Here is a 23,811-nt window from a genome sequence, read left to right on the forward strand (position 1 = left end):
CAGGCAGCGACGCAGCTACCTCAATATATCTGAGGGGCAATGCTGAAGGAGCCTCCATCTCTCAAGGGAGACAGTGACCTCCATTTGTCAGGGGATAGGGCCTGAGATCAGCTCTGACTGTGTGGGTGGACACCCCATGCCAGTGGCTCTGAAGGTGACAGTGACCCTCAACTTCTATGCCTTCTGCTCTTTCCAGTGCTTAGTGAGGGATCTGTGTGGAGTCTCCCAATCAGCTGTCCATAGTTGCATCAAACTGATGACAGAAGCTCTGTTCAAGCATGCATTGACTTTCATTCATTACCATACATATGAGGCCAGCCAGGCTGAGCGAGCCAGAGGCTTTGCAGTGATTGCTGGGTTCCTGCTCGTCCAGGGTGCCATCGACTGCACACATGTGACCATCAAGGCGCCAGTGGGTGAGCTGGGTGCCTTTGTCAACAGGAAGGGATTCCACTCCATAAACGTGAAGATTGTGTGCGATCACAAAATGCATATTCTGCAAGTCTGTGCAAGGTACCCCGGCAGCTCCCATGACACTTACATCCTCAGACACACCCAGGTACCAAGGCTCTTCATTACTCTAGCCCGACTGGATGGATGGCTGCTGGGTGGCAAGGGCTATTTCCTGAAAAGGTGGCTCATGACGCCTCTCCGCCACCCAAGAACACAGGCTGAGCAACAGTACAACAGGAGCCATGCCTCCGCAAGGGCGGTGGTAGAGAGAACCATAGGTCTTCTCAAGATGTGCTTCCAATGCCTGGACTGTTCAGGGGGCGCACCCTCCAGTGAGAGGGTCATTGATAATGGTTGCATGCTACGCTCTGCACAATCTGGCACTGGCAAGGGGGGACCGCGTGGAGGAAGAGGATGTTGACTCAGCTGCACAGGCCACAGATGCTGCGTCCAGTAGTGAGTCCGAGGTCGAGCACGGTGAGGAGAACGCTGAGGGCATGGACACTGGCCTGGGTAACCTCCAGGGAGGCAGGGATACCCGGGACGCTTTGATCCAATGCTCTTACAGCTAGCCTACCAAATAAGAACCACCGTCACATGCTAGGGCTGCAGGTTCCATGCTTGATCCCAGAGAAGACCATTTCCTTGACCACCAAGATACACTCTGTGCCTGTGTAATAAAGTTTCAGGAGACGCACGTCCATCATTACATAATGGCTTACCCTGTACCTAAAGAACAAATGAAGCATACAGAGGCCAAAGCACAAAACAAAATCTCATTTAATTGTGTATGTGAAACATAGCTGAAATGGACCTAAACCGGTGTCCTTACTCACACCATTAAAAAAATTAAAGCAAAATGGGGGAACAAAATATCACCCGTGATAAGGCCGTCTTGTGCTTAAGGTGCTTTACATTTACTTTTGCGGGTGCTACATCCAGGTGCCCTCCATGCCACTGGCACCGGCATTGGAGACAGCCTGCTCACTCTGTTGTCTTGTTGGCCTTGGCAGTCGTCCTCTGGCCTGTGGAGCCCGTGAAGACCCCACCTCGGAGGGTGCAGCCAATGCAATGGCTAGCATCTCCCCAGTCCCTGCAGCCACATCAGATGCCACAGTCACTGGCAGAGGGGCGGAAAAGCTGCTGACGTCATCCGGAGCACTTTGAGAGGAGCCCCGAGAGACGACAGGCAGCTCGTGCGCCAACGTGAGGTCGCTTTGGGCTTCCCTGTTCACCATTGATAGATGGGCATCTCGCTGGGAAACTGGGTGCCAATCCATCTCCCATACTGACACAGACAGCTGAGGTTATTGCCAGTGTGTGGGCTTGCAGCTCCGAGTGCATCTCCAGGGATCCATGATTGCGTCCTCTGACTGCCCTCATCCGGGGCACTCTCTGCTTCTGCCTGCACCTCAAGCGAGTGTGAAGTGCCCTCACCAATGTGCACTGAGATATTAGACGGAGATCTTATGCCCACCGAGGCACTGGTATCTGTGCTGATGCCTGCTTGACAGAGAGGGTGTGACGTAGGTGCATGCCACGCACAGTGGTCCTCCGGGGTCAGGGGTGTGCCTTCAGGTTCCTCATTGCAAGCACCTGCTGGTGAGCCTAAAAGGGAGAAGGAGGACATGTCATTAGTTTAGGTCATGAAACTGTCACTGTGCATGCCTGGCACCCTGGTGAGACAACAGATATCTGCATCATGGTGCCCTTGTCTTTCCATTATCAATGGGGGCTCCAGTTTCAACGCTCACATCAATATAGAGACAACACTACAATGGTTGCAATAGCTGACATTCTCACCTCAGTGGTAAGAGCACTGCACCCTTACCTTCGTCTGGCACCCCAATTGACCGAGGTGCATGCTGCCTCTTCAGCTCCAAAGCCTCCTGTTCATAGTGCATCAGGATTGGGAGGTGTGGGGGTCCCCCACCAATCCACGAACTCTTAATATTGTTATGGGATGTCTTCTCCTGAAAGGATAGAGGAGCATTGATTAGTTCACTCTGTAACTACATCGCCATTGCAACCTGGCCAATCCCAGCTGAAGAACACCTGGCAGGGCTCAGCCAATTCGTGGCCCTTGAGCCGCAAGGCACTCAGTCCAAACAGCCAAGGCTCACCCTCTTGGCCAGCTCTGGTGGCATTAACAGTTGCCACTCACACTCTAACACCCCTCAGGTCCATGGGGGGATGACTAGCCCTTAACTGTTCTGCACACTGACCCATGATAACATAGTACTCACTCTTCCTGATCACACCAGATCATTGAAACGCTTCCGGCACTGCACCCATGCACACCTCATCACGCAGTGTCTGCTCAGCCTGGATGCCACCTCCTCCCAGGTGACAGAGACAGTCATCTAAGAAAAGTAGGGCCAACAGCCCAACCGACCTGCTCTCCCACCTGCTGTGTCCAATCGCATTGGAATCCATTGAGACTTCAGCGTCTGTCCATAGCAGTCTTCAAGGGGCTGCCTGGGCTGCTTTTGAATCGGCCGCCGGGTAGCCATTGGACCCAACAGACATCCTGCCCCCACCTCCACCCACCACTTCTCAGAGCTTCTCCAGCCTCCTTTCATGCTGGGCGGGCCTTAATTGGCCCGCCAGTGTGAAATTGCGGTGCCGTGCCAATCACGGGCAGCGGTCAGCTTTCTGACTGCCCTGCCTGCCCTCGCCAAGCCCATCTGCTAAGGGAAAAATTCTGCCCTTGGATACAAAGATGAAACTTTAATCAGGTTTATTTATTGGTGGAATAATACACAGAAACAATGAAAGACAGCAAGATACATTAAGGATCCAGTATAGGGGCTCTCAGTGATAATAGCACTCTTGCGTAATCATAAACCAAAATGAATGGAGTTAAAATGACAGGATATGTATGTGTTGCCTTTTCCACAAATGCATGAAGGAGAAAAACTACAGGGATATAGGGTACAAGGCAGGACTGCTCTTCAAAAAGTGAGCTGGCACAGACTTGATGGGATGAATGATCTCCTACTTGTGCTGTACTATTTTATGTGTTCTCTCAGATGTTGAGTTGCAGGTCTCACCCCATAACATTAAATAACTAAGAAAAGAACAAGGATAATATCAGTCCACAAAAGGTCAAAATATCCTTCTTAAAACATATTCCTTAGGTTGATAATTTTCAGGACATTTAGATGAAACCGTCTTATATAGACCTTAATAAAGGAGTGTTTTATGGAGATAAAGTTGTTTGGATCTATTCCCAGAGATGAATACAAGGCAATCTGCCCACTGATTTATGTCTTGTGTATATTTTCAGAGAAAAAAAACAGAATGGCTGAAGTACACTTATCTTAACAAAACTGTGTCCATTCCATGAGCCTTTCTAAACCTACTGCTACTTAGCAACCCTGGCCATTATTTCATATAGTTATGATTTAGTTCTGACATTCTAGCAGACAGAATCGTGAGAAATTATGTAGGAAGAGCATGTCCCCAAATCACTATTTAAATGAAGTGTCCATATGTTTGAGTTGGGCTGTCAGTCAAACATTCAGGTCCTGTACAGGTTATTAGTGTACTAAATAGATTGTCATGTATCTCATTTTAATATATTTGAGCACTTCACCTACTTTAACTTTGGCAATTCTTCAACATTTCGGCAGGTTCCCTAAATAATCACACTCTAGAATCTCTGCTTAACTGGCAAATCAGATTTGCTTGGAAAGTAAACATAGTTTGTTATTGATTTTCAAATATAACACAAGCAATAGATAGAGATTTGCAGTGTAGGGGCAGAATTGTTGTTTGCAGTATTGTGAATGGAAATTTACCTCCTCATCATATAATTATCAAAAATGAAATTGTGCATAACCAAGTGATAGAATTTGCTACAGGGTCCACAACTCAACTTCAAGCAGTCTCCCTCATATTTGAGAAACAGCAGCTTTTTTTTCAATTCTTTGCTTTGTTTTGCATCTTAGCAATAGCCAATTAGTAGAACTAGATGTGCCTTCTGCGAGAATTTTTCTCAACCTGTCACTACAGCATTTAGTTTCCCCTGTAGTCTTTAAAAGTCTCTATCTAACTTTAGAGACCTAGGAGAAAAGCTATAAGAAAAAAGCAATACAGAGCTAAGAAAAGAAGAATGGTGCATGTATTCTAGAAGTAATTCACTGTTTATATGCTTTCCAAGTGATGGCCAGTTAGACAACTAACTGGAGGAGGAAGCTCCAAAAATATTCCCATCCTCAATGATTGGGGATCCCAGCACATTACTACAAAATCCAAGGCTGAAACATTTGCAACAATCTTCAGCCAAAAGTGCCAAGTGGATGATCCATCTTGGCCTCCTCCTAAGGTCCCCAGCTTCACAGATCCCAGTCTTCAGCCAATTCGATTCCACATGATATCAAGAAATGGCTGAAGTCACAGTGTAATAACTTGAGGGAGGAGCAGGTGTGGTGCAAAAAACACATGTAGAGATACTTACATGCTTGTTGTCATCTCACCATTGGAAAGCCACGCCCAAAGCATAGTCCATGCAAGAAGCTTATTGGGTGAAGCTTCCCCAACCATGTCACATGGCGGTTGACTGACAGGAGGGAGGGACAACAAATCTAGTCACCACACACTGGATATTGCAAAGGCAATGGGCCCTGACAGCATTCTGGCAATAGTAGTGAAGACATGTGCTCCATAACTAGCTGGGCCCCTAGACAAACTGTTCCAGTACAGCTACAACACTGGCATTGCCCAGCAATGTGGAAAATTATCCAGGTATGTCCTGTCCATAAAAACAGCACAAATCCAATAAGCCCAATTACTGCCCCATCAGTCTACTCTCGATCATCAATAAAGTGATGGAAAATGTCACCAACAGTGCTATCAAATGGCACTTACTCAGCAATAACCAGCTCACTGACACTCAGTTTTGGTTCCACCAGGGTCACTGAGCTGCACTGTTGGTACCTTTCTGATGAGATGTTAAACAGAGGCCCTGTCAGCATTCTTAGATGGACATAAAATATTACATCATACTATTTGATGAAAAACAGGGGATTTCTCTTCATTGTCCTTATCAATATTTATTCCCTCAACCAATATCACTAAAAACACAGTATTGCATTGTTGCCTGTTAGATGCTGATGTGTGCTAATTGGTTGCTGCATTTCCTATATCAGTAATCCTCAAACTTTTTGGTTGCAGACACCTTTTCAGAGACCCCACCCCGCCACCCAATCTAAATTACAATACTATAGAATATTCAAAAGACGAAAGTGCTATGTGTAAGAGTGTTTTAATAAGGCTTTCAAGAAAACAGGTATATTATTTAGAGTAGCAATTTCAGAACCATTTCACTGATGTAGGCAGTAATGAGACAGACAAAACAGACCAGTGATAAAGGATATGTGACTACTAACATTCCTGTGCAAGTCAACTAAACAGCTTTTAAAGTGATCAAAGATTGCCTGTTAACAGCAGAGGTACGGTACCTATTCAGATCACAGATCACATCCAATATTCATCTATCACATTCAAAAAAGCAATTGGTCAAAGCATTTTAATAGCACTGTTTAGATGTTTAACAGGAGCAAAGCAGGTTACTATTTTAATTTAAAAATTAACTTCCCATAAACATATGAGTTTTCTTACCTCTAATTCTTTTACAGAGTATTTACTGGAACATGACATTGTCTGAAATATTCTTCAGACCTGTAAGTCAAACTGACAGCTTTTCCATGATTACAAGAATCAAACCAACAAGATATTAATATAAACAGAAAAAGCTGAGCCCAGGCAGTGTTATAATAGCAATTGTTCACTGCACGATTCCAAATTAAGTGTACCCTAGGGTCACAAGAGCAGCTGACCTTCTGCCTCCCCTCCCTCCCACAAGTAAATGCAAGACGCACACTGAAAATCATGGCAGTCAAGGTGCCATCACCAGGAAGGAGGTCAAGTATTTGAAAACCTCAGGGTGGACATTTTATCAGATACTTGTGCAGACCAACACTACCATTAATTTATATGCAGTGACTACATGTCTTTTATTCCTTCCTTCTCTTTCTCCCCTTTGTGTTTTTCTCTCATTCTCTTGATTGCTGGAGAAAATATTCCATGGACCCCCTTGGAAAGTCTTGATGGACATCCCACGGACCCCAGTTTGAGAACCATCTGTTACAACCGTGACGAAACTTCAAAAAGTACTTCATTAGCTGTGCACTACAACACATGATACTGGGAATGTCATTCATTGTTTCTACAGTAGATAATCAGAATATAATTTAGAATCACAAACATTAATAATTTAACAAATTAATAAGCTAAATTAATAAGGTAACATATCAGTGTACCACCCTGTTTTAGTGCAATGGTTCACTCCACTTATTTGATCAGCATTAGTCAGCTGTTTACCCATAGAGCCTAACATACATGGTTTCTCAAACTATTTACTTATGCCAGATTAGCATTAGGAACAATAGATCAGGCTAAGAGTGATTTTTCCAGCAGATCAATTGCATATTTCTGGGACCCTCATGAAAAATGAAAAGATTTTCAGCAAAGAAAAATAACAAGGTCTAGAGATGTAAATATAATAGGCACAGTTAAAATCAGATCAGTTAAGTAATTTAGGAGGGCTTTCATAACATAGAGTGGCTGAGGCCATAGACTGGATGAAACATATACACTTAAGGAGGAGTTAGGGCTTGGTTGGGTAATCAAAACTCCATTCACTCATCCTACAGATTTGGGAGGAAAAAGAACGCCCCCCACTTCCCCTCTTCCCACCACCAGCACCAGCTTGAAGTTTCTTGAACGTTCAAATCTTTGGAGCACAATATGCAGAGCCTCAATCACCTACTTCCTGTGGTTGAGGAAATCCTCCCAAAGACACAGTGTGGCTTTATAACTTCCAGGGGAACCTCTGACATGATCTTCGATGCCAGACAAATCCAAGAAAAATGTCGAACAACACCAGGAACCCTTCATTGCATTCACCAACCTGATCAAAGCATTTGACTCAGTAAATCGAAAGGCTCTGTGGATTGTACTCCAAAGATTTGAATGTCCAAGAACCTTCTTCACAACACTGCAACAGCTCCATGATGATATGACTGCAACTGTCTTGAATGGAGATCGGAAATAGATGCCTTTAAAATCTGGATTGGTGTAAAGCAAGGCTGTGAGATAGCCCCCATACTATTTACAGTAGACCTGACAGTAGCTATTCACATTATCAATGATCAACTGCACTCTGGTTTGAATATTAAATACTGTCAAGACGGAAAATTCCTTAACCTGTCGCCTTTGTGCCAAAACTAAACTGATTACCATAGACTTACATGATCTACCATTTGCAAATGACTGCAGTGTTGTTGCCCATTCTGCACCAGATTTGCAAGCCACTTGTGATCTCTACAATTCTGCAATACAAAAGACATGGCCTGTCCTTGAATGTTGCCAAAACAAACCTCATATGTCAACCCAGACCTGGTCAGCCAAATATTCCACCTCCCATATATGTTGAAGGAGAGACTCTGCAATATGTTCCCATACTTTGGCAGCCACCTCTCTCAAAAGGCCACCATTGATGTGGAAATCCAACACCAGATCTTCTGCGTCAGCTCAACCTTCTACAAACAATGGCAGCAAGTGTTTGACAACAAAGACCTCTGCAAGTCATCAAAAGTCCTAATGTACAGAGCAGCTGTTGTCACCACTTTCTTATACTGCAATGAAACTGGATTGTGCATCAGTGACACATAAGAGTGCTAAAGAAATTCCATCAGCAATGCCTCCGCCACATTCTCTAGATTCAATGGGAGGACTGTCAAATAAATGCTAGTGGCCTTTTCGAAGCCAGTTCCACAAGCATTCAGCAAATCTTCTGCAAAATCATATGTTCGTATGTACGTAGGTATGATGGACTGGCTACTGTGTCCAAATGGTCGAAAACTTTGTCCCCCACCAGGTCCACTTTTCTAGACTCTCAAATGGCCAGTATTCCATTGAGGTGAAAGAAAATGCTTCAAAGACACTCCGAAGCTCTCCTTGAAGCACAGCAGCATTGACATTAATGACTGGGAGGAACCTGGTACAATCATTCAAAATGGTGTCAAAAAAGCTGCGACATGCTTTGAGTCCAAACATCTTAATGGTGAGACAGGGCAGCAGCAGAGAAGGATAAAAAAAGGAATCAGATCCTGTGTTCCAGATCCCACTACCTTGTGGGATGCCCTGTCCCATGTGCCCAAAGATATGCAGGCCGCGAATTAGCCTGTTCAGTCACATGAAGGCCCATGGCAGAAACTCGGGACCCTGAGTAGATGTTATCCTCAAATCAAGGGGCAGCTGATGATGGTGATGACAGGGAATGGTGGATACATCTGACTGAGGTCGACATTGGATGAAGGGTGGAATGGGATATGGGACAGAATTGGAGGATGTAACCAGAGTGGGAGGAAGCTCATGAGAAGTATAAACACTGGTACAGGCCAGTTGGGTTGAATGGCCTGTTTCTTTGCTGTAAATTCTACAAAATCTTATGGAAACGCATGTCTTGATGACATGTTATTGCGATGTAGCAATACAAAGCCAATCAATAATCAGTGACTGCTAAAACATGAGTGCCATGTAATTTGAAAAATATTAAGGTAAAGTATAAAGGTTCCCTAATTCTAATTGTGGCCAAAAAAAATATATTATTTGCTTGTTAAGATAGCTTTTATTAAAAGAAAGCATTATCCTAAAATACACCAATAATAAGCCTGTGGTTACTACTGTCCACATAAACCATTAACCTCAACACCAATGTAAACATATAATTTACAATACACTTAGACTAACAAACTGTTATTCCAGAACAGTAAATTATATATATTTGTAAATCTTTTAGAAATTAAAATAATCACTTACATAATCTGGATGCCAAATCTGTTTCCTAAACAATTACGAAAAGCCCCAGGAAATTGTCCAGCTATATCTGGTTCATTGGCCAGCTACTGTACAAGAACCCTGATGAGCTTTTGGAGGGAGGAGCTATTAACTAATCCCTAAAGTCCAAAGCACGCTGGCAGCAGCACTGAGATCTGAACACCTATGTTAAGGATTAGTGCGTATTAATGACGACTTCAAACAGATCTTTTCCTAATATGGATTTGATCTCCAAAGACACAAAATATAGTTCAGCTATAAATGATGTGTGAAATTCATTGCAGGATTTTAGACTTTGATATACAGTTGATGGAAAAGTCTAAATTATAATGTTAATGGTAACACCGTTAAACTGAATGGGTGACAAGTGATGTTATAATTGGAAAATCAAGGTCAAATTGTCTGGTAGCTGGAGAGTATTTCTATTCACCATGATATTCCTCTCGGTAGCACATCAAGAAGGCTAATTCTCCCTGCCCAATAGGGGGGAAAATAACAATTGTACCTAACTCAATAATTCTCTAGGTTTATCCAAAAACAGACACAGGACTGGAGAAAGGAAGAGAGGGAGGGGATCTTTCGAGCTCCCCTGTCTCATTTCATTCATTTTCAGAGACATAATAATGAACTGGTGTTAGGCCTGGCCCTAACAACAAGGCAAAGGAGACCTAAGAATGTAAATTTTTACCATGTTCTACAGCCTCCCCACTAATCTCTGACAGCAGCTGGAAGGCTGTGAAGTCCAGCAGTACAGTTGCAGACCTCTCAGGGGTGCAACCAGCCACCCACATGTCATGATCCATCAATTTCAAGCACACAGAAACCTGGAGAGAGGCAATACACCTTGAGTCAGAACATCAAGAACTGAACTGAATATAAATGTCTATGTGCTTATGGGGAACAATTCGATACCCTGATATTTACAGCCAAAGAAGCCAGAAGGGATGTCGAGGGCCTGATGATCTTAACAGCTTGGTCACTGGGCAGCAGTAAACACTTGAGGACAGGCCTGGCAATCAGAAGGAGAGGGAGGTCAAGGAAGATAGAGAATTTGGAGGAGCTTTATGATCAGATGGGCTGGAGGCCTGTGATCAAACCTGGTGCAAGGCTGGTGATCAGAGCTGGGGGACGTAAAAGGCTTTCTTGAAGGGCTGGCACATCCAACCTCTGGCCTCCATTTCATTGCCAAGTTTGTTGACCCTTGGGAAACCCATACAACAGCAATTAACTTCAAATCGGGCTCTTAATTGTACTGAAAGGAGCCCTATTTACATATATTAATAAATGTCTCACTATTCCACGATAGGACTCTCGGATGCCTCAATATTCGGTGTGGTGAAAATAGGAGCAGCCACATACATGCCAGGTTGGGGTTGGATTCCATGCATTTTACTTTTTAACCACCAACCCCACGACAGTAATCTATTAACCCTGTCCCATCTTTGATCAGGGTGGGGGTGGGAGTGATATGAGGTTGACATCAAGGCCTTTAATTGTTCTCATTTTGTCACTAAATTGGTGCAAACAAAAAGGCTACGTTTGTGTGACAAAATTCATTCGGATGGCTTTAAAAATTATATAATTTAATAACGTATGTTAACATTTACTGATGTAAGTTTAATACAGCAGCAATTGTTTTATTACCAAAGGAGCAATTAGTCAATTATTAGGAGGAAAGTCCAATTCACTTAGGTAATTCAGTCATGTTTGGTTATTATAAAAGTTTTAAGATACACGTGTTATAAGTCTTAACACTGCTATGGGACTAAAAGCTCTGAGCAGGAGGAAGGAATAATCTAAAATACAGCCCCGGAAGATATATGTTAATAATCCAAAACGAACCATGAAACATCAAATGCAAATGCAAGTTGATGTTGTCACAGAATTAGCACCATTAGTACCCTTCTGGCATTGATGTTAGAAGCAATGTGCATATCCTAATCCACTTCACCAAGTGTCTTGAGCGATGCTAAGGAGCTTATTGTGCACATTGATGTAAGTACTTCTTACCCTTGTTCATTTCAAAGTGAAACATACCTTCAGTATCGCATAAAAGGGCTTTTACCAAAGTTGAGGAGCATAGGTAAGATTGTTACCTTTAAAGTATGAGAAGCGAAGACAAGGACATTCATAAAGGTGGTGAGAAATAGATAGAGTTAGAAAGCATAATTGACATAATATATAGGCAAAAGAAATGAAAGGATAAAAGATTAAGCAATTGGAGCATTGATTATGTTTTGTTGAGGTCCTACTAACAACAGCAACTTGCACTTATATAGCATCTTTAATGTAATGGACATCTCAAGGGGCTTTACCTGTGTAATTATTCCACAAACTGAAATGATCCCCACTCGTTAGTATCAATGGCCATATTTTCTATCTGAACCAGTAACTTTGAGGTCAGAGATCTGAGATGAGATATACTTCAACAGTTCATGGAGAATAAAAGAATATAGAGGAAGGTGTTACATTTGACTCTGATCAGCTGGGTTTTTCTATCATATTCCATGGTTCATGTACACATTCTAACTGATGTGATGGTTAGTATTTAATTCACAATACCACAGGTGATAATAACTGGAGTTTATTCTCAACTATATAATGTCGTACACATTGGTTAATTTTATTATTCATTATCTATTACGTAGCAGTTACACTATTAAAACAAAGTAATTAAAATTGTATTAGACCATTTTTATTAGTTGTAGTGATGAGCCATTTGTTATAAATTAATATGAAACTTGACTAATTATTATGGTTGTTGACTTCAAAGTTATTGCTACTGATACAACATTGCCAGTAATTTTTTTTTAATTCATTCATGGGATGTGGGTGCTGCTGCTGGCTAGGCCAGCATTTATTGCCCTTGTTCAGAGGGCATTTAAGAGTCAACCACATTACTGTGGGTCTGGAGTCACAGTTAGGCCAGGCCAGGTAAGGACAGCAGATTTCCTTCCCTAATGGGCATTAGTGAACCAGATGGGTTTTTATGACAATCAGTAATGGTTTCATGGTCATTATTAGACTTTTAATTCAAGGTTTTTTATTGTTTTCAAATTCCACCATCTGCCAAGGTGGGATTTGAACCCAGGTCCCCAGTGCATTACACTGGACCTCTAGAATACTAGTCCAGTGACAATACCCCTTTGCCACTGCCTCCCCATCTTCAAAGAAATAAATGAGAGAATCTTGAGTGATTTGCCTGATACTACCAGGGGAAGGAGCACAGGAACTATGTCCCAACAATTTTTTTGATACTGGTTATGTTTTGCCCACACCACCCCGCCCTCCCATGTACTTACCGATTCCAAATCCTGATATCCTCACAAATCTATGCCTATGATGGTGACTGTTTACCACATCCACACACACGCACACACATGTACAGAGTCACATTTTTTCTAGAAAGAAAAAAATCCCCTTGTTCATTGCTACAAATTGTCACAGTGTTCAGGAGTGCCATTTTCTGACCTCTGCTGAGAATAAGCATAACAACTCGTTGAATACTGTTCCATTTCCATGGCAACCTGTCTTTCCCATCTTTTAATCTGAGACTGTTCTTAAAAAAACACTTTAATAACAGCACTTAGAGGCACTTACCACTGCTTTCAGATGCCTTTGCTTGATGTCCTCTGTACACACATCCCCCTATAGTACACAAATGGAAATCTTAGGGAAGCATCCTCAATGTGCAGGTAGGACCCTCAGAGAAGCATTGTAAAATATGGTTCTGACCACTGCATGGAGCAATAAGGTTCATTTCACTTTTGAGTGTAGAATCTTGCATTCCTACTCATGTCCTGACCTTGGAAAATATAAAATAGTTCATCTAAATCAGTCAACTTAATAGCTCACTTTTTAGGATCATTGAAACTAAATGTAACCTGTCACATTTACTGAGAGCACTAAAACAGAGAAGGCAGCACAGAGACAAAGGGCCTAGCAAAGGATTTGCAATGGGATTTAGACCAGCTCAGCAACTGTCAAAATAACAAGTGGAATTTAACACTGATAAACGGAATATTTTATGCAGTGCTCAAAGATATACATGCCACAAGTATAAAATTAATGAAGCTGTATTAAGGGAGATTTAGAAACAGCAGTGTTCTGATCACTTTCAATATCTAAACAATATGCAGTTTGAAAAAACTAATCAAATTCGGACATACATAGACTGAACAGTAGAGTTTAAAGGCCAGGATTCCCTTCCATTACCCTGCTCTGAATTGGAGAATGAAGAAAATCTGGGCAGTGAAGCCTACCGCCACCTCACTGCCTGTCTTGTATTTCTCTCTTGTCACCCCCACTTGACTGACACTAGTCGCTCCTTCCGAGTTTGCCACATGTAAATAGTGTTGGGGTGTTTGTGGGGAGGTGCCTGGGTCCCCAGAGTTTTTCCTTCTATCCATATGGGTTACCATTTCTGGGGCTGCTGTGAGGAAGGTTCCTTATAGGGGAAAGCCTTATTGTCCTCTTGACTCCGGTCTGGCTCTCAACACTTGCTTGCTGAAGGCCCTGGTTATGGCCAAGCCTTCAATGGGTCACTTCATTTTGCCTTTTCAAGATCCTCCATCAGTTCTTCTCGTCCAGCTATGGAATGCCCACTGCACTACCTTTCTCTTTGAAAAGATTGTCTTCCCTGAACTGCAGGAACCTGATCAGGAGCATCACAGATGGACCACAATCCCAGGAAATAGTATAGGATTGGGGTTAGTTTTCAAGGGTAAGGTCGAAATGTGGTCCCACAACTTTTGTTATTGAACTGCATTTTCCACTGATTTCCTGCCTGCAGAATTTATGTGACCGAAGGCATCATCACTCTAATTTAATGTCATTCTCAACCACAATTCATCTAATTTCAGAGGGGTGTTACACAGAGGAATATTTCACCCCCTCAAAGACTCATAGCCTAATATATTTTATTTCTTTTAGGACTTCAAAATATGGAATTCTTTACATCCTTTGCTCATCCACCTACAATCTCCAGGCTTTTAAAACCAAAGTTTTACATCATCAAATCACCAAATTCCCATTTATTGGGCAGATCCTTGTGCTGGCCCCTGGAATGGGAAGCTTGGCGGGTGGGGGAACTTAATTGTGCTGGAGACCAAAAATCAGCTTCCCGTTGGCGGAAGTTCTCAGAAGTTTGACGGCAGGTTGAGCTTCCTAATGGCAAGTGCCAGGAAGCCCATTTGTATGCATTGCATGTCATGCATGCTCATTAACGCAATCTCGCCAGAATTAAGTGCACCTTTCAAATTATGTTCTACTTGAACGTGAAATAAATGCCTTCAGATTCAAAACTGTTGTAGAGGCAGGGAGTGAAGGCAAGGCTGCAGGGATGGCAGAGGAGGGACCGGCCCAGTGTCATGGGTATGGTGATCATGTTGTTGGGTGGGGGAGGTGCTTTCCGGGTAGGGATGGTCAGTTAAAGATGGTCCTAAAGGGCGGGGTTGGGGATGTCAACAGTCAGGTCTTGGGGGTTGAATTGAGGCTACTAGGCAGCAGAAAGAACAGTCACAGTAAGAGGGGGAGTGGTATGTGGTAGGGTGGGAGTTCCAGTGTCATTGTCAGGTGTTAGATGATCTCATGGTAGTGGGGAGCAGGGGCTGGGAGGGGTGGTGTCATGGAATTGTATGGATAACTGGATGGTTCAGGGTCAGAGTGGTCATGGGGACAGGAAAGGGTGTAGGCTCAGACAGGAGTGAAGACGAGGAGGGTGATGCTTATAGGGCAAAGGATAAAGGGGGCATGGTTTGGGGCAACAGAGGGGAAGGAACGGTTATACTAGATGGGTCAAGGGTGAAGGGATGAAGTTGGTGGGTCACTCAGGGAGGATAGAATGTGGTGGGTTGAGTTTCAAAAGTGACTTGCACCATTTCACGCAGCTGGTCCTGAAATGCGTGATTCCTCAATGAGGGAGGAGGGTCGTATTGTGTGGGTTGGATTATTGGTGAGCACAATTGGTCGACTAAAGGGACACTGATAATCATGAGTTAAATGAATGAGAACCATGGGCAGGTGTGTCTCATCTCTATGGTCACCCTCTGAACAAAGTCATCTTGCTGCCTGACCCATGGGTCTTTGTCTATTGACATCTTGGCAAGGTCGGAAGGAGGTCAAAAGAATGTGCTGAGGAACACCTCCTGCTGATTGAGCGCAGGAGGTGGCAAGCCTACAATCTCTAATGGAGGAGAGAGGGAGGATAATCCACCATGCAGGGGACTTCAATTTCAGAAGACCATAGGTCCAGAATGATCGTGGAGAGAGCAAGGGTTATTCCAGAAGGTTATTCCAGAAGTCCTGAGATCTGAGGGTAACTATGGGAAACTTAAGGATGATAGGGGTCGTGCCAAGGATGATGAATGGCAAGCTAAGGTTTCTCAGGGATTTGGGGGGGCAGGGCAGGGACATGTACTACCGTCTCAGGGGAAAGTTCGAGGTTCTGTGATAGGTGGTCATGGCTCTTAAGGAGTTCCATGGAACTTATTTGAGGGTAAGGCAGGGATGTTTGACTGAGGCTCAAGAGCGATGGTGTGAAACTCAATATTGAATTTTTAAAAATTTGGCCGAAGGGTACAATAGAACTTCATAAGGGTGTAAAGGTTCTTTGCATTGATGTGGCTCGTGTTTCTGGTATGTTTCGCACATTGTCACTATCTTCTCGATATCATTGTTGATCCCTGGCCAATACACAGTATACCTTGCCAGGTGACTTGTTCGCTCAAGTCCATATGCCTCTGGTGTAATTGTGACAATATGTCCTGCCAAAGAGCTTTGGGTACACGCACCTGTTTTTCCTTGAAAATCATGCCTCTTGAAGTAGCTAGTTCATCTCTATGGCCAAAGACATCTGAGGGTCTCTGGCAGTTCTAGTATCGTATCAGGCCAGCCTATAAAGACTCTCCATATTGCCTTCGGTCGCGGATTATTTGCAGTTTTCTTCAGACGTCGGGAACACTTGTGTTGACCAAAATTCATCAGATCTACATTGAGGACATCTTCTACACCAATGTCTAGGCCATCCACATATCGGTCTAGCACGACATTCACAAATTTTTTCAGATTGGGTAACCTGCTCAGTGTGTCTGAAGTAGCCCTTTTGCTATCCGGTTTGTACCGGACTTCGAAGTGGTAGCCCCATATTTCTATCAGAAGCCGTTGTAGTCTGGGTGGTGCACCTGTCAGTGGCTTGCGTCAAATCATTTCCAATGGATTGTGGTCAACTTTCACAATGAATCGTTTACCAAATAAGTACATGTGGAACCTCATGATACTGAACACTAGAATGAGTATCTCACTGTCTATGTTCGAATAATTGGATTGCGCTTGTGATGGACTTTTGGAACAAAATGCAATTGGTTTTCCATCTTGCACAATGCACAGTCTTGATCCTTTGTGAAATGTGTCAACCTCTACTATCTCCTTTCTTGGGTCATAGTATTGTAGGACACATGTCTTTCCTGACTGCCTGTTTAAATAACTCAAACACGTGTTAGTGGTTCTCCAGCCATACATGTGAAACATCCTTCCTCAACAGCCCTCAAAGTGATGATAGTGATGATAGTGATGATGCTCTATCAGGGTATGTATGGTGCCAAGAAGTTGAAACATACGAGGTATCTCTGCAGGTCCTCTATTGTCCTGGGGTGCAGGCAGGTCTCGTACATCTTCAAGATTGCCTGGGTCAGGTCAGATCCTGGAACTTGAATAGACAGAATTGAAAAAGTTAATCTGACCTGGCATTTCTTGCTGTTGAAGATGCGAGTTCTTCACGACGAGCTGCTGCCATCAGCAAGAGTAGATTTCGGTCATGCTCTTCTGTGGTTTTGCCAATCATCGCAATATCATCGGCAATGCATACACATCCAGGGATATTTTCTGTAATTTTGTCCATATGCTGCTGGAACAGATCCTGACTAATGAATAAACCAAAAAGTAATCTCTGGAAGCAGTTTCTTCAGAATGGTGTCTTGAAAATTATGATTTCTTGAGGTCCCTCGGCCAGATGAACCAACCAAGTTTGATGTCCAACTTGGAAAAAAGCCTTACTCCTGTGAATATGGGATTCAATTCCTCGAATGTTGGAATCTTATGTGGACATCTCTTTAGAATGAGATTCAGTCGTCTTGGGTCTAAGTATCCCCAGATTGTGCCGTCTTTTTCAATACATACACGATGGAACTGCACTAATCGGTGTGCTCATGCACACGACAGATAACGCCGTTATGCTCCATGTCAATCAACCCACTCTTTAGCTCCTCCTATATGTGCTTAATATACTTTCTAGGAGGGTCAGTCAATGGAATTGCTGTACTACACCTCAGAGAAGATGCATCGCCTCTGAAGTTCCTAATAGCATCAAATCTGTCTGGGTACATCTGTTGTAAGTCATTCGCTGACCCAATATGAATACTTTTGCCTTTTCTGATGCAATTAGTATCTTGTGATCTTGTGTATGGTCACAATGTTAAGTTCCATACACATCGGTAACCCTGATACTGCTGGTCTCGTGTCCACAGATATAGTACTTATGGTTTCAATGCAGATTTGCCACTGCCACATTTCAATATCAATTTACCAATGCAATTAATGGGTGACCCATTGCACAGTTAAGTTGTCTGCCATAGGTTGTATCATTGACTTCCACACATCCAGATACATATCCTTCAGGATTCTGGCCGGTAAGGTATTTGCGCTTGCTCCCATGTTGACTTTGGCTGGAAGTGTGCATTTGTTGTTTTGCTTTGGGTATATGATGTTGATAGTAGCAAAAGTTTCTAACCGTTTGACTTCATCCATACGTTGTGTTACATTGGCAATGTGGAAAGCCTGTTCATTTTCCAATTGAAGATCTTTCTGCTTTGCGTCTTCACCCTGGGTTGTCTTGCATTGTTTAATTGACTTGTATATATGCTTGCGCTTGTGTGTCCCTGGTACACTCCCTGTTGTTGCTGCCAGTATGCTGCACATTCTTTTTGTTTGGCTGCATCCTACCTCTGGGTGCACCTCCTGAACCAGATTTCCTGCATAGCCAAGCCCAATGGCCTTTTTACATAGACCTTGGAATGCAGGACAGTTTTTTGGTGGGTGCAGTAGGCCATACTTCTCACATGACTTGCTTGCGTTCTGCGTCATGGCTATCACGACAATACTGGTGGTTGCACCTAATGCTTGCAGTTGTTGTTGTCCAGCTACAGTGTCTTCATATTTTCTTCCATCTTTTAGCCGTGCGTCAATGTTGTGATCTTTCTTTTTCTCCAAAAGATCTTTTTGGAAAGCTTTAGTTGGCGTTGAAGCCATAACCAGCTCCATTATTCATTTGGCAGGGCATTTTCCGAGAAATCACAATCCTTGCCCTTATCACGACACCTAGTGACAAGCTGATCAATTGATTCTTGTGGCTGTTGTCTGTAAGCCATCAGCTCTAAACAATGTATTCTAAAGTTCACCTTTACCTGATGCTCATCCTCCAGCCTGTTCCACAGCCTGGCAGGATCCTTCTGACCCTCCTCAGATAGGCCTAAAGTGTTGACTCTATGCAACCCCTTGTTTCCAATGGTTATCTTTATTTTCACCACTGGTTTATCCAGTCCTTTGATGGATAAATCTAAAAAGCATAGCTCCATCCATTGTTTAAAAAGCCAAAATATGGATATGAGATCTGAGGCTTTCCAATTCACGCTGAAGAATGTGGTGCTCAGCTTCCTGATTTTTTCTGTCTTTTATGAATGTTGTCAAGGTGTAGGTGTCTTGGAGCTTCTCTACTTCATGGGGAGATTCAGCAATGCAGCTGTTGCATGTTTTGTCTTCCCTCTCTCCCTCTTTTTTTGGATGAAAGTCAGTTTTTTTTCCTCCATTTCACACGTTTTCTGTCTTTTGCACAGAAATGCCGCCCAGGGACATCACAATGGCCCTGTAGCTTGTACTGTCTGACTCAAAATTAACAGCACAATTCAAAATGGATTGCCTGATTCACCACCGATCCGGTGATTCCACAAATCAGGTATTCACTGCTCTGTGAAACAGTGTCTATACGGGGACTCTGCATACCGGGGTTTTCAATGCATCTACAGCCTTTGTGCAATGCAAAACCTTGCCTGTGGCTTCCCTTGTAATCTTCAAATTTTCATCATTTGGTTAAACAGGAACCATTGCTGCTCACCATATTGTATTTTTATGTTTGCCTAATACAAATTTACCAATCTCACACAGGACTGGTAAACATAAGTGTAGTTTATTTGAAAGGTTGCTCAGCAGGTAGATTTACTATTAAGATTCAATAGTTATTGTTAACATGAAAGTACAGCTGCAATTCTCTCACAGCACATGCTGCTAGCCAAACTAAAAGCTACTCAGAACAATGTCTGCTGGTCACATGGTTTACATGCTAGCCACTTACTCATTAGAATATTTCCTTAAAGTGATATCACAACAGTCACAATCAACAGGTAAACGAGGTGGGGGTGTGGGCAGGTGGGAGGTGGCAGCAGTTGCAGTTTCCAAAAGCTCCTCAGACAGCGAGAATGATGCACCTAGCTCAGAGGAAATGACTGCCTGTCTGAGTGCCCTTCAAATATGGTGCCTGAACCTTTGACCTCGTGAGTTAATGGTGGGTGTGTTGACTTCCCGCCCACCACCACCACATGATTTGCCGCGCTCCTTACGTATGCATAGCTAATGTCTGGATGCCAAATGATCATGTTTAGCCAGCAGTCCTGCCCCCAAACAGAAGTGTCCCTCACTTCCATGTTCCTCCAGCAACACCCTCATCGCTGCTGGAAGATTTTGCCATTGGCTCTTCGCTTTATTCTTTGTGAGCTTTCATAATATTCTGCACTGTAGGCTTTGGCCCTTCAACTTAGTTTGTCAATAAATGAAAGGATTCAGGTTTAGACTGCTGCCACTGGTGAGTGTGTAAGGAACAGGATGACAAAATATTTTGTGACTGAGCATGAAACATGTGATTTTAGATCAAAATTAGTGTTGTGCAGGCTGCAGCTGACTGGCTGTGATAAACCACCTAGTTAATATTTATTTTATTCATTCACGGAATGTAGGCTTCACTATCTGGGCCAGCATTTATTGCCCATCCCTAGCTGCCCTTGAGAAGGTGGTTGGGAGCTGTCTGCTTGAACTGCTGCAATCCATGTGGTGTAGGTACACCCATACTGCTGTTAGGGAGTTCCAGGATTTTGACCCAGCGACAGTGAAGGAACGGTGATATATTTCAAAGTCAGGATGGTGAGTAACTTGGAGGGGAACTTTGAGTCGGTGGTGTTCCCATCTATCTGCTGCCTTGCCCTTCCAGATGATAGTGATCGTGGGTTTGGAAGGTGCTGTCTAAGGAACCTTCATGAATTCCTGCAGTGCATCTTGTAGATGGTACAAACTGCTGCTAATGTGTGTCAGTGGTGGACACAGTGAATGCTTATGGATGTGGTGCCAATCACGTGGGCTGCTTTGACCTGGACGGCGTTAAGCTTCTTGAGTGTTGTGGAAGCTGCACTCATCCTGGAAATTGGGGAGTATTCCATCACAGTCCTGACTTGTGCCTTGTAGATGGTAGACAGACTTTGGACAGTCAGGAGATGAGTTACTCATCACAGGATTCTTAGCATCTGACCTGAACTTGTAACCACAGTATTTATATGGCTAGTCCAGTTCAGTTTCTTCTCAATGGTAACCCCCAGAAAGTTGATGGGGGGGATTCAGTGATGTTAGTGCCATTGAATGTCAAGGGGTGATGGTTAGATTCTTTCTTGTTGGAGATGGTCATTGCCTGGCACTTGCTACTTGTCAGCCCCAAGCCTGGATATTGTCCAAGTCTTGTTGCATTTGGACATGGACTGCTTCAGTAGCTGAGGAGTAACGAATGGTGCTGAATATTGTGCAATCATTAGCGAACATCCCCACTTCTGACCTTATGATGGAAGGATGGTCATTGATGGAGCAGTTGAAGATGGTTGGGCTGAGGACACTACCCTGAGGAACTCCTGTTGTGATGTCCTGCAGCTGAGATGACTAACCTCCAACAACCACAGCCATCTTCCTTTGTGCTAGGTATGACTCCAATCAGTGGTGAGTTTTTCCTCTGATGGCAAATATTGGTTCTGTCTTTCCAACTTTCAGATTAAACAGCGAATAAATGTCTGAATTTGTTGTTGCTCTTCTACATTCTGGGCTTCTTTGAATCTCTCCTTGCATTGCCTTATCATTTGTCCATTTCTATGATAATAGTAGCATTCGATTTTTTTAAACTGCCAATCGCTAAAAGACTGAATGTTTCCAACTCTATTAAAATTATTCTTCGATTTCACAGCTAAGTTATTTTTCTTTATTCTTCAGCTAGCAGGGGCTGTTTCCTTCTTCTCAGTGCAGTCTCACTTTTTTGCACCTCTTTTGGCTGAGGTTTCCTGCTCGATGTGGAGGACAGTGCCATTTTGTGCATCCTGTATTGTTTTTGAATCTCTTACTGCTCTTTCCATGGTCAACGCTATCTCTAGCGCCTTCTTGAAATCCAGATTCACTTCGAGCAATAATCCTTTTCGAGTCCTTTCTGGATTATTCATTTGTTTCTCTTTCCATGATGCTGCTAGACCTGCTGAGTTTTTCCAGCATTTTTGTTTTAGATTTCCAGCATCTGCAGTATTTTCCTTTTATCCTTTCTGAATAGTGTCCTCTTTCACACCACACGCTAAACGATCTCTGGGCATGTCATTCAGGGTCGTACCAAACTCACAATGTTCCACTAGCTGCTTCAGATTTGCCATGTAGCATGCAATTGTCTCATCTGGGGCCCTATTTTGGGAATTAAACCTGAACCTCTGCATCGTGACTGAGGGCTTTGGTTGGGAATGACCCTTCACAAGGTCCACCAATTCATCAATTTTTTTTTAATCTGGGGCACTGGGTGCCATCAAACTTTGAATCAGTCTGTAGGTTTTGCCCCTACAAGTTCTCAAGAGGATCATTCACCTCTTCCCCTGTAATCCCATTCACTTGCAAAAGAACAATGAGACCAATTGTCAGTGGCAAGTTCAAAAGCATCAATTCTCCCAAATTATGGCATTTTTAGAGGGTATAACTCTTTCAATTCTGACGGAGCTTGCTACTTACAATCAATCTGTGAGGTATAGTACAAATTTCTTTCTAACTTGATTTCTTCTGTTCAATCTCATTTTAGCCTCATCATCAGTTTGTTGTAGGGTGGCTGAGCTGTGCTATTAATGATAGAGTTGATCTGCAGACACTTCTTGGCTGGAAAAATTAAGTTTATTTACAATATGCTCAGCAGCAACTGCACTTGTGCTTTCAACTCCAACTCTATCTCTATACTGACTCCTGAGGTAGCCCATGCAACCCTCCTGTTGGTTACTACAGATCATGTGATCTTCCTTAACAAATATTATTATTGAACGCTAAATAAAATCATAATAGCTACAGTAGAGTGGGAGATATGCTGGGCTATGAGGTTCATAGATTGTGTTCCAGTACAATTCTGCTGCTGCTGATGGCCGACAGCACCTCATGGATGCCCAGTCTTGAGTTGCTAGATCTGTTTGAAATTTATCCCATTTAGCACGGTTGCAGTGCCATACAGCACGATGGAGGGTATCCTCAACGTGAAGACGGGACTTTATCTCCACAACAACTGTGCGGTGGTCACTCCTACCGATACTGTCATGGACAAATGCATCTGATGCAGGCAGGCAGGTTGGTCAGCATGAGGTCAAGTATGTTTTTCCCTCTTGTTGGTTCCCTCACCAACTGCCGCAGACCAAGTCTAGCAGATATGTCCTTTCGGACTTAGCCTGCTCGGTCAGTAGTGGTGCTACCAAGCCACTCTTGGTGATGGACATTGAAATCCCCCACCCAGAGTACATTCTGTGCCCTTGACATCCTCAGTGCTTCCTCCAAGTGGTGTTCAACATGAAGGAGCACTGATTCATCAGCTGAGGGAGGGTGGTACATGGTAATCAGCAGGAGGTTTCCTTGCCCATGTTTGACCTGATGCCATGCGACTTCATGGGGTCCAGAGTCAATGTTGACCATCCCCAGGGCAACTCCTTCCTGACTGTATACCACTGTGCTGCCACCTCTGCTGGATCTGTCCTGCTGGTGGGACCGGACATACCCAGGGATGGTGATGGTGATGTCTGGGACATTATCTGTAAGGTATGATTCAGTTAAGATGACTGTTGCTTGACTAGTCTGTGAGACAGCTCTCCCAATTTTGACACCAACCCCTAGATGTTGGTTAGGACAACTTTATAGGTCGACAGGGCTGAGTTTGCCATTGTCGTTTCCAATGCCTTGGTCGTTTCCGGGTGGTCCATCCAATTTCATCCCTTTTTTGAGACTTTCTAGCATTTCATAAAACTGAGTGTCTTACTAGGCCATTTCAGAGGGTAGTTAAGAGTCAACCACATTGCTCTGGGTCTGGAGTCA

This window comes from Carcharodon carcharias, chromosome 3, assembly GCF_017639515.1.
Source record: "Carcharodon carcharias isolate sCarCar2 chromosome 3, sCarCar2.pri, whole genome shotgun sequence".
Lineage (NCBI taxonomy): Eukaryota > Metazoa > Chordata > Chondrichthyes > Lamniformes > Lamnidae > Carcharodon > Carcharodon carcharias.